Source organism: Lolium rigidum, chromosome 7 (genome assembly GCF_022539505.1).
Source record: "Lolium rigidum isolate FL_2022 chromosome 7, APGP_CSIRO_Lrig_0.1, whole genome shotgun sequence".
Lineage (NCBI taxonomy): Eukaryota > Viridiplantae > Streptophyta > Magnoliopsida > Poales > Poaceae > Lolium > Lolium rigidum.
The window spans coordinates 239,891,224-239,908,597 of NC_061514.1; positions in this window are offsets into that span (position 1 = coordinate 239,891,224).

Below are 17,374 nucleotides of genomic sequence, written 5' to 3' on the forward strand. Positions count from 1 at the left end.
GCGGAGCTGGCCGGGGTCGGGGATGGAGGAGTCGGCGAAGGGGTTGGAGCTAGGGGTTGACATGATGAGGAAGGGGAGGCGGCGCGCGGCTGGAGAGGGAGGAGAGGCGGCGCTGCTAGGGTTTAGGGGTTGGGGGAGGGGGGGTGCGGTGCACGGGGAGGAGAGGCGGCGCGCGGCTAGGGTTTAGGATCTAGGAGGTGTCTGATACCATGTAGAAGGAGATGCAATGCTCGATGTATTGATCGGATGCATATGGCGGTACATATATAGGCCACGTCCTCGACTATACAAGGAAGGAGGCGGGCTCAATAGTAAATACAAGGATATGTATCGCTATACAATAACTACAGAGGATACACATCCAGATATACAAGATATGTATCTCAACAATGGCAGTTTGGGATTTGCACACCTAGACGGGTTAACTCTCAATCTATGGTCAAGGAAGATGGGTTCTGACGGAACCACGACATGGACTCACCTTAGAGTCGTCAATCTCGAAGAACTTCTCCCCATTCAAAATCTCAAGCAGAGACTTGGGCTGATTGGATATGTGGAGGGCAGTGATATCAATTGCATGACCACGGACTTTGGCATATGCCAGATTAGTCTCAAGTCACTAGAGTGGAAGAAGATATGGAAGGAAGAATATTTTGGTGCTTTGCTTCCGTACATGAGTTTCAACGATCCATGTGGTATATATATCTACTTCCTTCAGTGGTTTGGGAAGTAAGGGCATCTTCAGCGACGCGACACATTTTAATGTCCGCGAGCGTCCGTTTGCGTCGCGCTACGGACGCTAAAAGGACCGTTATTGTCAGCGCGTCCGTTTGCGTCTGGGGACTGCTCTAGCGGGGCGACGCAATTATTTTTTTCTTGTTTTTTCCTCTTCTCCATTTAAACATAGTTCCAAATATTACATATTGACACATGATGACGTGGGCATTACCCTTCGGGTAACTGTTATTGTCCTATCCTGTACAGCCCAACTGGAGCCCCATGAAGACATCCGATGGCAAGGTGGGCCACTACGGCGGTGCCGAAGAAGATTCCTTGAAGGACAAGACGAAGAGGAACCGAACAAGGAAAGTTTAGATCTAGGGCTTTTGTAACCTAAACGTCGGACAGATCTCTTGAGACCTGGCACCCTATATAAGGGCCAGGAAAGGGGCTACCGAGGGACACACAATCAATCTTAGCAACTTTAGCCACCAGAAGTCCAGAGCTAGGGTTTCATAGTACTTAGCCTCTCGACGAGATCAAAGCCGAAACCTTCGGCATCCCATTGTAACCCGATATTTTCATAATCAAGATCAGGGAGGCAGGACGTAAGGGTTTTACCTCATCGAGGGCCCCGAACCTGGGTAAATCGCTCTCCCCGCTTGTCTGTTAACCAATGTCTCGTGTCAGCCTACAGGATTCCATCAACCCTAAGCCCCAATCGAAGGGCATTGCCGAGGAGTACCCTCGACAATTGGCGCCGTCTGTGGGAAGCCTGTCGGCACAAGGCAGGTCATCGGCAGTACCAGTCACATCTGCGGCGTTCGTGCTGGAGTCACCAACGCCATCAGAACCGAGGGATTCTGTTCGCTATGGATCCTTCGAGTTCGTACCGCACACCGAGGCGTCGCATCCGATCTCCACAGAATCGCACGGCAACATGGATACTACTTTCGGTGGTGTACACTTCATCATCGATTCCAGAGGGTTCCTTCGCCTCCCTAGTTCAAACGCATCAAGCCCAAGAACTTCGGCTCCAGAAGGTATCACGCCAACAGTAGCCTTGGCAGTCCTATCCAGGAGTGCGGGAGAGGGCAGCCGAAGCAGCTTCGGCGCCATAGAGGAGCAAAGGAAAAGACGAAGGGATTCATGATACGTCTCCGACGTATCGATAATTTCTTATGTTCTATGCCATATTATTGATGATACCTACATGTTTTATGCACACTTTATGTCATATTCGTGCATTTTCTGGAACTAACCTATTAACAAGATGCCGAAGTGCCGATTCTTGTTTTCTGCTGTTTTTGGTTTCAGAAATCCTAGTAACGAAATATTCTCGGAATTGGACGAAATTAAAGCCCGGGGGCCTATTTTCTCACGAAGCTTCCGGAAGTCCGAAGGAGAGACGAAGAGGGGCCACGGAGGGGCCACACTATAGGGCGGCGCGGCCCCCCTTGGCCGCGCGGCCCCGTGGTGTGGGGCCCCCGTGCCGCCTCTTGACCTACCCTTCCGCCTACAAATAGCCTCCGTGACGAAACCCCCGGTACCGAGAGCCACGATACGGAAAACCTTGCGAGACGCCGTCGCCGCCGATCCCATCTCGGGGGATCCAGGAGATCGCCTCCGGCACCCTGCCGGAGAGGGGAATCATCTCCTGGAGGACTCTACGCCGCCATGGTCGCCTCCGGTGTGATGAGTGAGTAGTCTACCCCTGGACTATGGGTCCATAGCAGTAGCTAGATGGTTGTCTTCTCCTCATTGTGCTATCATTGTCGGATCTTGTGAGCTGCCTAACATGATCAAGATCATCTATCCGTAATTCTATATGTTGTGTTTGTCGGGATCCGATGGATAGAGAATACTATGTCATGTTAATTATCAAGTTATTATACATGTGTTGTTTATGATCTTGCATGCTCTCCGTTTCTAGTAGAGGCTCGGCCAAGTTTTTACTTTTAACTCCAAGAGGGAGTACTTATGCTCGATAGTGGGTTCATGCCCGCATTGACACCGGGACGAGTGACGAGAAAGTTCTAAGGTTGTGTTGTCGTTGTTGCCACTAGGGATAAAACATTGATGCTATGTTCGAGGATGTAGTTATTGATTACATTACGCACCATACTTAATGCAATTGTCTCGTTGCTTTGCAACTTAATACTGGAGGGGTTCGGATGATAACCTGAAGGTGGACTTTTTAGGCATAGATGCGGTTGGATGGCGGTCTATGTACTTTGTCGTAATGCCCAATTAAATCTCACTATACTTATCATGTCATGTATGTGCATTGTTATGCTCTCTCTATTTGTCAATTGCCCGACTGTAATTTGTTCACCCAACATGCTTTTATCTTATGGGAGAGACACCTCTAGTGAACTGTGGACCCCGGTCCATTCTTTAATACTTGAAATACAAATCTGCTTGCAATACTTGTTTTACTATTTTCTCTGCAAACAATCATCTTCCACACAATACGGTTAATCCTTTGTTACAGCAAGCCGGTGAGATTGACAACCTCACTTGTTTCGTTGGGGCAAAGTACTTTGGTTGTGTTGTGCAGGTTCCACGTTGGCGCCGGAATCTCTGGTGTTGCGCCGCACTACATCCCGCCGCCATCAACCTTCAACGTGCTTCTTGGCTCCTCCTGGTTCGATAAACCTTGGTTTCTTTCTGAGGGAAAACTTGCTGCTGTGCGCATCATACCTTCCTCTTGGGGTTGCCCGACGAACGTGTGAAATACACGCCATCAAGCTCTTTTTCTGGCGCCGTTGCCGGGGAGATCAAGACACGCTGCAAGGGGAGTCTCCACTTCTCAATCTCTTTACTTTGTTTTTGTCTTGCTTTATTTTATTTACTATTTTGTTTGCTGCACTTATATCAAAACACAAAAAAATTAGTTGCTAGCTTTACTTTATTTACTTGTCTTGTTTGCTATATCAAAAACACAAAAAAATTAGTTACTTGCATTTACTTTACTTATTTCATCATGTTTCCTTTTAATTTTACCACAAAGAACATACCGGTAGGACAAGGGTCTATAATTGGGAGGAACAATATAGAAGAATTTTTCACCCATGTTAGTACCGTTGAAGATTTTGAAGATAGACACTTGGTAGAACTTGCTCCTACTTATGAAATTGCTGCTGCTGCTTTAGTTCGCCTGTTGGAAACTAAATTTGTTAATCTAAATCCTATAATCCAACACATGTTTCTTACACTTGGTGGTATGGAAGAGGGGGAGAAGAAAGATTTTGTTTTAGAAACCCTTCTTAGAGAATTTGGTGGTCTAGCAAGAGAGGCTAGAAAGGTCTTCGCTAAATTTAATATGCTTGGTTCTCATACTAATTTTGTTAGCCTCCTTGAAAAAATGGACATAGATAGAATAAGGTACACTAATAACGCTAATGATGGTGGGGAGATCAAAGCACCAATACCATGTAAACTCCTAGCTATGAATGATGCACTAGAAAATAACTATGCTTGGCTTGTTCCTGAAAATTTGTTCGATGAGAGTAGCAAGCCCAAGACTAATGAGAAGGGAGATGCTGAAACTTATGTATCTAATATATTATGCATGGTCGAGAAAACTCCAAACCCCGCTGTAGGTGCACCACCCTTCGATAACACTTGAGATACACTTTCTGCGCCTAGCTGAAAGGCGTTAAAGAAAAGCGCTTATGGGAGACAACCCATGTTTTTACCTACAGTACTTTGTTTTATATTTGTGTCTTGGAAGTTGTTTACTACTGTAGCAACCTCTCCTTATCTTAGTTTTAAGTTTTGTTGTGCCAAGTAAAGTCTTTGATAGAAAAGTAAGTACTAGATTTGGATTACTGCGCAGAAACAGATTTCTTTGCTGTCACGAATCTGGGTCTAATTCTCTGTAGGTAACTCAGAAAATTATGCCAATTTACGTGAGTGATCCTCAGATATGTACGCAACTTTCATTCAATTTGAGCATTTTCGTTTGAGCAAGTCTGGTGGCCTAATAAAATCCATCTTTACGGACTGTTCTGTTTTGACAGATTCTGTCTTTTATTTCGCATTGCCTCTTTTGCTATGTTGGATGAATTTCTTTGATCCATTAATGTCCAGTAGCTTTATGCAATGTCCAGAAGGGTTAAGAATGATTGTGTCACCTCTGAACATGTGAATTTTTATTATGCACTAACCCTCTAATGAGTTGTTTCGAGTTTGGTGTGGAGGAAGTTTTCAAGGATCAAGAGAGGAGTATGATGCAATATGATCAAGGAGAGTGAAAGCTCTAAGCTTGGGGATGCCCCGGTGGTTCACCCCTGCATATATTAAGAAGACTCAAGCGTCTAAGCTTGGGGATGCCCAAGGCATCCCCTTCTTCATCGACAACATTATCGGGTTCCTCCCCGAAACTATATTTTTATTCGGCCACATCTTATGTACTTTGCTTGGAGCGTCGGGTTGTTTTTGTTTTTTGTTTTGTTTGAATAAAATGGATCCTAGCATTCACTTTATGGGAGAGAGACACGCTCCGCCGTTGCATATGGACAAATATGTCCTTCGGTTCTACTCATAGTATTCATGGCGAAGTTTCTCCTTCGTTAAATTGTTATATGGTTGGAATTGGAAAATGCTACATGTAGTAAATTGCTATAATGTCTTGGATAATTTGATACTTGGCAATTGTTGTGCTCATGATTAAGCTCTTGCATCATATACTTTGCACCCATTAATGAAGAAATACTTAGAGCTTGCTAATTTGGTTTGCATATTTGGTTTCTCTAGAGTCTAGATAACATCTAGTATTGAGTTTTGAACAACAAGGAAGACGGTATGGAGTCTTATAATGTTTACCATATGTCTTTTATGTGAGTTTTGCTGTACCGTTCATCCTTGTGTTTGTTTCAAATAACCTTGCTAGCCTAAACCTTGTATCGAGAGGGAATACTTCTCATGCATCCAAAATACTTGAGCCAACCACTATGCCATTTGTGTCCACCATACCTACCTACTACATGGTATTTATCCGCCATTCCAAAGTAAAATGCTTGAGTGCTACCTTTAAAATTCCATCATTCACCTTTGCAATATATAGCTCATGGGACAAATAGCTTAAAAACTATTGTAGTATTGAATATGTACTTATGCACTTTATCTCTTATTAAGTTGCTTGTTGAGCGGTAACCATGTTTACGGGGACGCCATCAACTATTCCTTGTTGGATATCATGTGAGTTGCTATGCATGTCCGTCTTGTCCGAAGCAAGAGAGATCTACCACCTTCATGGTTGGAGCATGCATGTTGTTAGAGAAGAACTTTGGGCCGCTAACTAAAGCCATGATTCATGGTGGAAGTTTCAGTTTGGACACATATCCTCAATCTCATATGAGAATAATAATTGTTGCCACATGCTTATGCATAAAAGAGGAGTCCATTATCTGTTGTCCATGTTGTCCCGGTATGGATGTCTAAGTTGAGAATAATCAAAAGCGAGAAATCCAAAATGCGAGCTTTCTCCTTAGACCTTTGTACAGGCGGCATGGAGGTACCCCATTGTGACACTTGGTCAAAACATTTGCATTGCAAAGATCCGGTAGTCCAAGTTAATTAGGACAAGGTGCGGGCACTATTAGTACACTATGCATGAGACTTGCAACTTGTAAGATATAATGTACATAACTCATATGCTTTATTACTACCGTTGACAAAATTGTTTCATGTTTTCAAAATAAAAGCTCTAGCACAAATATAGCAATCGATGCTTTCCTCTTTGAAGGACCATTCTCTTTACTTTTATGTTGAGTCGGTTCACCTATTTCTCTCCACCTCAAGAAGCAAACACTTGTGTGAACCGTGCATTGATTCCTACATACTTGCATATTGTACTTGTTATATTACTCTATGTTGACAATTATCCATGAGATATACATGTTACAAGTTGAAAGCAACCGCTGAAACTTAATCTTCCTTTGTGTTGCTTCAATACCTTTACTTTGATTTATTGCTTTATGAGTTAACTCTTATGCAAGACTTATTAATACTTGTCTTGTAGTACTATTCATGAAAAGTCTTTGCTATATGATTCACCTGTTTACTCATGTCATCACCATTGTTTTGATCGCTGCATCCACTACATATGTTTACAAATAGTATGATCAAGGTTATGATGGCATATCACTTCAGAAATTATCTTTGTTATCGTTTTACCTGCTCGGGACGAGCAGTAACTAAGCTTGGGGATGCTTGATACGTCTCCGACGTATCGATAATTTCTTATGTTCTATGCCATATTATTGATGATACCTACATGTTTTATGCACACTTTATGTCATATTCGTGCATTTTCCGGAACTAACCTATTAACAAGATGCCGAAGTGCCGATTCGTTGTTTTCTGCTGTTTTTGGTTTCAGAAATCCTAGTAACGAAATATTCTCGGAATTGGACGAAATTAAAGCCCGGGGGCCTATTTTCTCACGAAGCTTCCGAAGTCCGAAGGAGAGACGAAGAGGGGCCACGGAGGGGCCACACTATAGGGCGGCGCGGCCCCCCCTTGGCCGCGCGGCCCCGTGGTGTGGGGCCCCCGTGCCGCCTCTTGACCTACCCTTCCGCCTACAAATAGCCTCCGTGACGAAACCCCCGGTACCGAGAGCCACGATACGGAAAACCTTGCCGAGACGCCGTCGCCGCCGATCCCATCTCGGGGGATCCAGGAGATCGCCTCCGGCACCCTGCCGGAGAGGGGAATCATCTCCCGGAGGACTCTACGCCGCCATGGTCGCCTCCGGTGTGATGAGTGAGTAGTCTACCCCTGGACTATGGGTCCATAGCAGTAGCTAGATGGTTGTCTTCTCCTCATTGTGCTATCATTGTCGGATCTTGTGAGCTGCCTAACATGATCAAGATCATCTATCTGTAATTCTATATGTTGTGTTTGTCGGGATCCGATGGATAGAGAATACTATGTCATGTTAATTATCAAGTTATTATACATGTGTTGTTTATGATCTTGCATGCTCTCCGTTTCTAGTAGAGGCTCGGCCAAGTTTTTACTTTTAACTCCAAGAGGGAGTACTTATGCTCGATAGTGGGTTCATGCCTGCATTGACACCGGGACGATGACGAGAAAGTTCTAAGGTTGTGTTGTGTTGTTGCCACTAGGGATAAAACATTGATGCTATGTTCGAGGATGTAGTTATTGATTACATTACGCACCATACTTAATGCAATTGTCTGTTGCTTTGCAACTTAATACTGGAGGGGTTCGGATGATAACTCTGAAGGTGGACTTTTTAGGCATAGATGCGGTTGGATGGCGGTCTATGTACTTTGTCGTAATGCCCAATTAAATCTCACTATACTTATCATGTCATGTATGTGCATTGTTATGCTCTCTCTATTTGTCAATTGCCCGACTGTAATTTGTTCACCCAACATGCTTTTATCTTATGGGAGAGACACCTCTAGTGAGCTGTGGACCCCGGTCCATTCTTTAATACTTGAAATACAAATCTGCTGCAATACTTGTTTTACTATTTTCTCTCGCAAACAATCATCTTCCACACAATACGGTTAATCCTTTGTTACGGCAAGCCGGTGAGATTGACAACCTCACTCGTTTCGTTGGGGCAAAGTACTTTGGTTGTGTTGTGCAGGTTCCACGTTGGCGCCGGAATCTCCGGTGTTGCGCCGCACTACATCCCGCCGCCATCAACCTTCAATGTGCTTCTTGGCTCCTCCTGGTTCGATAAACCTTGGTTTCTTTCTGAGGGAAAACTTGCTGCTGTGCGCATCATACCTTCCTCTTGGGGTTGCCCAACGAACGTGTGAAATACACGCCATCAATTCACGCCGTGAAGAAGAAGAGCAAATCGCGACTCGTCCCCGACAGTATGAGCGAGGATGCCACAGCACGCAGCCGAGCAAAATTCATCTTCGCACACCTTATTTATCGGCCACGGAGCAACTTGAAGCACCATGTTATCTGCATTCTTACATCGATCGAAAGGACAGCCTTGAAAAATCAAGTCATCTGCTCAGAAATTGTCGGCAGTTCCTCGAAATTCGGCAGTTCTGCGACGATCTTAGGGCCGAAGTTGCGGCAAGAGTTCATGCAATGGAGAGAAGAGCAGCATCCTACAGTTATTCACCAGAACCATATATACCAGAACCATACGTACCAGCAGGAGGAGACAAGTACGTACCAACCGAAGTATTCCCAGAACCTCGCGGACAGGTCAGCATGATCCATAAAACCAGTTTTTCAAAGAGAGAAGTCAAGAAGTTCTCGCGGGAAGTAAAGTATGCAGAAGTTGCCATGGTCGACAGACCAATGCATATCTTTTAGCAAGGCAGATCATCCGAAGGCCGTTCCAAGGCCTGACCACGCTGCCCTGGTCTTTGAAGCACAGATCGGAGGATACAACATGAGCAAGGTATTCATGGACGAAGGAAGCGGCCTGAATCTGTTATTCGCCAGCACAATGAAAGCAATGGGCCTAAAAGTCGACATGTGTCGTCGTGGCGAACAGACAGATGCCATAGGATGGCTTAAGTTGGGGCGTAATGGGCGCTAGAGGATTCGGGGGAGGGTTTTTGATTAGATAGGATGAACTTCCGGATGGTTTCCTCTAGAACTCAGCCAAAGGCAAAGGCAGAAGAAGAAACACACAAGGAAGAACTCTGCTCTAGATCTTTCTCTTCATTGATCTCAACAGGATACAGGTTTGTGCATACAAGGTTTCTCTCTAGGTCGATCCTCCCGTGTGCGGGTGTGCCCCCTCTCCTTATATAGGGGAGAGGGTGGCTTACAGAGGAAGAAACCCTAATGGCATCTTTGACTAGACAAACTACTTTACAAAGCTACTTTAATCATAAGTGACGCCGGGGTCTTCTTTAATCAGGGAGGCTGACGTCTTCCGGCTTCTTTCAGCGTCACCCTCCTCTCTGGTGCCAGGGCTTCGTTTAAAGCTACTTTGCTTAGCTCATCTTTGTCCTCTAGCTCTGGAGAGAATCTTTGACCAGTCTCGCCGACGTGCTACAGTGCACTTCTTACCGGTAACCCGGTGTCTTCTTTACCTGGTTCTGGTATACCCCTCTTGGGGATACCGGCTTAGCTTTACTTAGCCAAACACTTTACTTCGTGCTCCGGTATAAACATTAAACCGGTATCTTGATGGCTCAAACCATCCGGTTTGGCATGCCTTTGGCATACCGGGGGTCATCCCCCCAACATTAGTCCCCGAAGCTGGTATAGTCCGGTGGATCTCATCCAACAGACCATGCCAGGTTCCATTATCTCAAGGTACCGGTTTAATCTTTCCGGTGGTCAGTTTTAGATATTCCGGCATCTTTGCCGGACTCCCATCTGAATTCTTCGCAAAGTATTCTCCGGTATCTTAGACATTAACTCTCTCCTCGGCGAAGTCGAGAATTTCTCGGGTACAGTGCCTGTCAGTGACATGCGCACTGTGCCTGACGCGCCAGTGTCAGGGGTCACTTCCCTTCGGCTTCTGCGCCAGCACTTATGGCGCCGCACCGGATCCCCGCTGCCGTTCCGGATCCGTGCGGCTTCCCTGTGGCATTCTATTTTCCGCGCGTGTATCCTCGCGCCATGTGGCGGCCCACGAAGCGAACCGCCGCGGCCCAGCGGTTTCCAGCCCACTACCTCTTTTTCCTATAAAAGGGGAAACGGCTCCTTCTTCCTCCTTTCTTCGCACTCTCAACTCCCTCGCGCGCACAGAGCTCCTAGCCCTCTTGCGCCCTCGCCGCTTCTGTTCGTCGCCTGAGCTCCGCCGCCCGGCGAACTTCCGCTCCGCCTCCGCCAAGCTTCGCCATGCTTTACTGCGGGGAGATTCACCGCAGCACATCTGCCGCTGCCGCGCCGTTCGTGCTCCGGCGGGTTTTTCTTCTTTGGTGGACCTCGCCGGCGACCGCAAGCTCACCGCTTCTCCGGCGACCATCTCCAGCGCTTCACGCCGTCCCAGGTTAGTCTCAATGCTTCTTTGCCCTCTTCCTCTTTGCTTTTCAGATCTTGGGCTGGTAGGGTATTTACCTTCTCTTTTCTTTTGCTTTTTTCTCTTACTCGTAGATCTTCGCGCAAGGGAGATCTTGGGAAATCTGTTTTTCCGGGTAGATTCGTATGTCTAGTGAAGAGTCCTTTTCCGAGTCACCCTCCAGTAGCCACCGGAGCGAAGCATCCGACGGACTCACAGCAGATCTTGCCCGGATGGAAGCCGATACCGGCAAGGATCAAGAGGCCGGCAGCTCTAGCCAAGCTCCCGGAAAGGATTTATCCGGTATCACACGCGGAGCCTGGAAAGGCTCCAACGTCACACAACATGAGATCGACTGGCTCTACCGGTCTAGGAGGATACCGGAAGGAGTGTTCTGCCGGCTTCCTCGCGACGAGATCGAACCGGTTCCTAAACCCGGTGAGTTCGTAGTCTTTCTTGCTCACTTCGAGCGTGGCTTCGGCCTTCCTGCCTCCGACTTCTTTCGCCAAATCTTAGATTATTACCAACTCCAGCCTCACCATCTTCCCGGCAATGCCGTTTTTTATCTTTCTTGTTTTGCTACTTTTATGGAGGGATACATCGGTATCCGTCCCACTCGTGAGACTTTTGCTCGCTTCTTTTCTCTCCGGATTAACTCCATTCAGGGCAAGGACATTCCTAAGCCCAAATCCCCCGTACAATGCGGGTCTTGTATCATCGGCTCCCGCCAAGGGAGCCCCTTCTTTAAATTCTCCGGTCTCGAGTCATGCCGGTTATGGCAAGGGACCTTCTTCTACGTGAAGAACAACGGCGCCCCAGATCTCATCAATCTGCCGGCTTTCAACCTGGCGCCGCCCACCAAGGTCAACTGGGGCTACTTCCCTGGAACGAATCACATTGAGACGAACCGGGTCGTACGCTTCATGGAGAAGCTGAGGAAAGAAACCAACATCTACCCTGACGACATCATCCGCACCTTCATCTCGCGTCGGGTGCTTCCTCTTAAGCGCCGGGCTCATAAAATTAGCGAGATGCACGGTCCTGGCGATCCTACCAAGATCACCGGCCTCCCTCTGAGCAAAAAGGACATAGTCCTCAAGGCTAAGCAGATCTGCCAGACTGCCATGCCGGATGATTGGGAGTGGGGCTTCCTGCCTCTCAGCTCCACCAACCCTCCAACTGGTGAAGTAAGAGATTGTGCGACCCGGGTTGTTGTACCGGTAGTTTTTACGTTGTGGCTAACTGATTTTCCATTTGTGTTCAGGCCAAAGACCGCTTCCCTCGCATCGAAGCGGAGCGGCGAGGGCCCTGCCAGAAGCGTCCTCTGGACAAGGTCGATCCGGATCCTTTTATCCATTGGATGGACCTCAAGATGGGCCGCGTCCACACCTCGCGCCCCGGTAACCTCTCGACTGAAGCTCCCGGTTCCAGTGACGACCTCACTGTGTTGGAGGTAGCTCTCTCTTCCGGTTTCTCATGCTTTACTGTTATATCTCCTCTGTAGATGCTCCCTCAGCTAGCACCCAACCGCAGGTCCATGATCATGTGGCTCCTTTGCATGCTGAGGCCGGCCGCGAGTTCGTGGAGAAGCTCGTCCCTTAGGGCAAGAAGAACAAGGCCCCGACACCTGACGCCGGCTCAAGCCAAACGCCTCCCGCCAAGCGCTTCCGGACGGATGTCCTTGCGGGGAAAGAAGCAGGCATGAGGCGCTACAAGGGCAAGACGATGCCGGTTTCTTCTGGGTAAGTTTTTGTTCCTTTGTTCGCTTTGTTTTTTAAACCGTTCCTTTTGGCTGCTCTTTTTGACTCTTTCTCTTTTTCTTGCTCAGCCCTGCGCTTAAGCTCTCCAAGAGCAGCAGCGGCTCGAAGCCTGGTGCCTCAACTCCTCCTCCTCAGTCAAGCCCGGTACCATCTGGTACCGGCAACCCTTCTGCCTCCCCTCTGGGAGGCACCTCAAGTCCGGGGCGCGCGGCCCCTACACCTCCTGAACACCGCGCGGAGGAGGACCTCAACTCCCCTCCATAAAAGCAAGATACCGGCGCCAGCAACATCGGCGCCGAAGAAGAAGCTGCCGGGCGGGCGGAACCTCTGGTTCCTCCCACCCCGAAAAGAAAGAAGAAGAAGAGCTCGCACTCTTCCCCCTCTAAGGCCGCGCCGGACTCTTCCGTGCCGGCAAGCTCTACCCTTGGGCAGGACGCACCTTCGCCTTCCAAGAGCTCGCCCATACCTCCACCGGAAGCCTCGAACGCCGAGCTAAGCGGGGCCACTCCAACACCGCCGCCCGAAACCCTCAAGATCACCAAGTTCCTCAAGCCGGAGGCTTTCAAGGGGAAGGGCGCGGCTTCCGGCGCTTCACCCGCCGGCTCGCAGTCTCTGGTGCTGCACGTCAGCCCCGCCGCTGCTGCGGCCGGAGAAAAACCTTCCGGCGTCCTGGGCAGGATCGTCGAGCTGAAGCGCGAAGGCCGCGATCTGGGGCACCTGCTCCCCTATGCCCAGAAGTGGAATGCTGTGGATGTGTCCGCAGCTACACGCAGCCTGGGGAAGGACCGTCTTCCGGCGCTGGACCCCTCTGGCCCTCGGTGCACGGAGGAGCACTTCATGCGGCTTCGTCGCGCGGTGAAGGAGCTGGACAAAGCGTGTCATGATGCCACCAACAACATGGTGGTAAGTTTCACCAAACTCTTTTCAACTTTTCAATTCATGCCGGTTTCATTCTTCCCGGATCTTGTCTATCTTCCCAGTCCCCGAGTTTTGTGTTGAGAGCATAGCTCTTAGCACAAAACTTAAGTAGAGCGCTTCAAAAAACTTGCATAGCCAGTCCCCGAGCTTTGGGTTAAGAGCATAGGTCTTAGCGCGAAGTTTAGGTAAAAACTCGAAAAACCGGCATAGCCAGTCCCCGAGTTTCGGGTTAAGAGCGCAGCTCTTAGCGCGAAACTTAAGTAGAAACTTCAAAAAACCGGCATAGCCAGTCCCCGAGTTTCGGGTTAAGAGCGCAGGTCTTAGCGCGAAACTTAGGTAGAAACTTCAAAAAACCGGCATAGCCAGTCCCCGAGTTTCGGGTTAAGAGCGCGGGTCTTAGCGCGAAACTTAGGTAGAAGCACAGAGAAACCGGCTTCTTTTTTCTAACCTTTTTTCTTGAACAGAGCACGACCGACGCCCGGAGGCACCTCTTTGAGGAGCTTCTCTGGGAGCACCGGGACCTTGCTGAAGCGCACAGCAAGTGCCAAGGTGAGCTTCTGTTCCTCCGACATCTTTTTACCGGAAGTTTTCTTTCTTAGTACATACAAATCTTTTTGTACAACAGCTATCCCGGAAGCTTCCATCGAAGCCCTCAAGGCTCAGATCGCCGCACTCCAAGGTACTGCTCCTTCTTTTCCGGTTAACTTCTCTCTTCTTCATTTTACCAGCTGCAATTTTGTTAACGCTTTCTTTCCGGGCTCTAGGTGAGAAAGAGCAGCTCATCCAGGAGCACCGCAAGGCTCTGGACGCCCAGGAGGTTTACTCCAAGGGGATGAAGGAGCAGCTGATCCAGCTCGGGCTCAAGCACAACAAGGCGATGAAGGCCGCCCAAGCTGCCGCTGAGGCCAAGCTGAACGAAGCTCTGGAGGACGCCAACAACTCCACCGTAGTGCTGCGAACGGAACTTGAGGAGGGAGCCAAGGCGCGGAAAGCAGCCGAGGATCAGGCCGTGCGCTTAGAGGGAGAGCAGAAGGAGTATGACCAATTGGTCATGCAAACCGACGCACTTGCCCTCAGTAAGTTGTCTCTTTTCTTTTCCGGTTTTGCTTATAAGCTTGTGCTTTCCGGTTTCATGTCCTTATCCTTTTTCCTTTGTTTTGCAGGGCTCTTCCCGGACTCGCAGCTCTTCGCGCAGAAGAAGGTGACCGAGCGCCGGGTTCAGCAGGAGTACAAGAACCTGGAAGCGCCGTGGGACCCTTATGACCATTTGGTCGCCCTCTCTGCGCGGGTCGCCCACATGCGCGCGGTGGACCGGAACCTTACGGATCTGCCCGACGTGGCGATCCACCTCTTCAAGGTGCCGTGGCCTGAGCAGGAGGTGCCGGCCAACCTAACTCTCACCTCTGAGTGCCTGACGGGTGCGAGCCGGCGAATCCGCGAATGGCAATGCTCAGCGGCCCGTGCCGGAGCGGATACGGCGCTACGCATCGCCTGCTCCTGGTAGGAGGACTTGGATCTGGACGCCCTCCTTGGCGTGCGCGAAAATGCTCCAACCGATACGGATCCGGTCCTCACGGTGAAGCGGCAGGATCGAGCCCATCGGATCGCGGAGTACGCCCAGGTCTGCACCTTCATCCCCCCTCCTCCCGACGTCCACGACTACCTCAGTGACGAAGAAGAAGGAGAGGACGAGGACGATGAAGATGCCGGAGCTGGTGATGCGCCTCCGGAAGCTCCAGAGGCCGGCGCGGTTCCTCCCGAAGCTCCTTCTGCTTAAGTATCTCCTGTAATGTGTTTTCCTGCACTGCTTGCTTCAAAACAATGCTCATTAAATTCTACCCCGGTATGCCGGGGCTTATGATGTAACATAAAACTTAACCGTTCTTTTGGTTGTGCTACAACAATCTATGCCGGTATGTGATAACCCACAAGTATAGGGGATCGCAACAGTCTTCGAGGGAAGTAAAACCCAAATTTATTGATTCAACACAAGGGGAGGTAAAGAATACTTATAAGCCTTAACAACTGAGTTGTCATTTCAGCTGCACCTGGAAAAGCACTAGTAACAGGGGTGATGTGAAAGTAGCAGTAATATGAGAGCATTAGTAATAGTAACACAGCAGCAGTAATAGTAACACAGAGGCAATGGCACCAGAAAATAGCTGATACTACTTCCAATGACATGTAGAACGAGTATATGATGATGAAAGATGGACCGGGGTTCCTAGCTATCTACACTAGTGGTAACTCTCCAATAACAAGTCTTGGGTGAACAAATTACAGTTGGGCAATTGATAGGATTGAAATAGCATTAAGACAGAACATCAAGATTATTAATCATGTAGGCATGTTTTCCATATATAGTCATACTTGCTCGCAATGAGAAACTTGTACAACATCTTTTGTCCTACCAGCCGGTGGCAGCCGGGCCTTTAGGGAATCTACTGGAAATTAAGGTACTCCTTTTAATAGAGCACCGGAGCAAAGCATTAACACTCCGTGAAAACATGTGATCCTCATACCTAAGCCTTCCCCTCCAGTTATCCCGATTGCTGTCACTCTGGGGCCTCGGGTTCCGGACATAGACATGTGCATACAACTTGTAGATACAATCTAAGCAATAAGTATAGAGCTTAAATCTAAGATCATGCCACTCGGGCCCTAGTGACAAGCATTAAACACAACAAGATTGCAGCAACAATAACTTCACAAACTTTATAGATAGACTAATCATAATGTAACAATCCATCGGATCCCGACAAACACAACACCGATTACATCAGATGAATCTCAATCATGTAAGGCAGCTCATGAGATCATTGTATTGAAGTACATGGGGGAGAGAATACCAACTAGCTACAGCTAGAACCCGTAGTCCATGGGGGAACTACTCACGGAGCATGATGAAGGCGGTGGCGTCGATGGAGATGGCTTCCGGGGGCACTTCCCCGTCCCGGTAGGGTGCCGGAACAGAGATTTTGTCCCCCGAATTGGAGTTTCGCGATGGCGGCGGCGCCCCTGGAGTCTTTCTGGAGTTTCATCAATTTGTATCGCGTTTTTAGGTCGAAAGGGGTCTTATAGGCGAAGAGGCGGCGCGGGAGGGGCACCAGGGCGCCCTCCCCATAGGCCGGCGCGGCCAGGGGCCTGCCCGCGCGGCCCTATGATGTGGGGGCCCCAGGCCTCCCCTCTGACTCCCCTTCGGTGTCCTGGTCCGTCTCGGTGAATTATGATGTTTGGTCTTCGTTTCGTCGAATTCCGAGAATATTGCCCGAACAGTCTTTCTGGAACCAAAAACAGCAGAAAACAGGAACTGGCACTTCGACATCTTGTTAATAGGTTAGTTCCGGAAAACGCATAAAAACATTATAAAGTGTGAGCAAAACATGTAGGTATTGTCATAAAACAAGCATGGAACATCAGAAATTATAGATACGTTGGAGACGTATCAGCATCCCCAAGCTTAGTTCCTACTCGCCCTCGAGTAGGTAAACGGTAAAAAGAATAATTTCTGTAGTGACATGCTTCTTACATAATCTTGATCATACTATTATAAAGCATATGAGATGAATGCATTGACTCAAGGCAATGATCTATAGTTGCTAACAAATAGATAACATATAGCAAAACTTTTCGTGAATAGTACTTTCAAGACAAGCATCAAAAGTCTCGCACAAGAGTTAACTCATAAAGCAATAAATTCAAAGTAAAAGCATTGAAGCAACACAGAGGAAGATATAAGTTTCAGCAGTTGCTTTCAACTTTCAACATGTATATCTCATGGATAATGGTCAACACAAAGTAATATAATAAGTGCAATAAGCAATTATGTAAGAATCAATGCACAGTTGACACAAGTGTTTGCTTCTAAGATGGAAGGAAGTAGGTAAACTGACTCAACATAAAGTAAAAGAATGGCCCTTCGCAGAGGGAAGCAGGGATTAAATCATGTGCTAGAGCTTTTTAAGTTTTGAAATCATATAGAGAGTATAAAAGTAAAGTTTTGAGA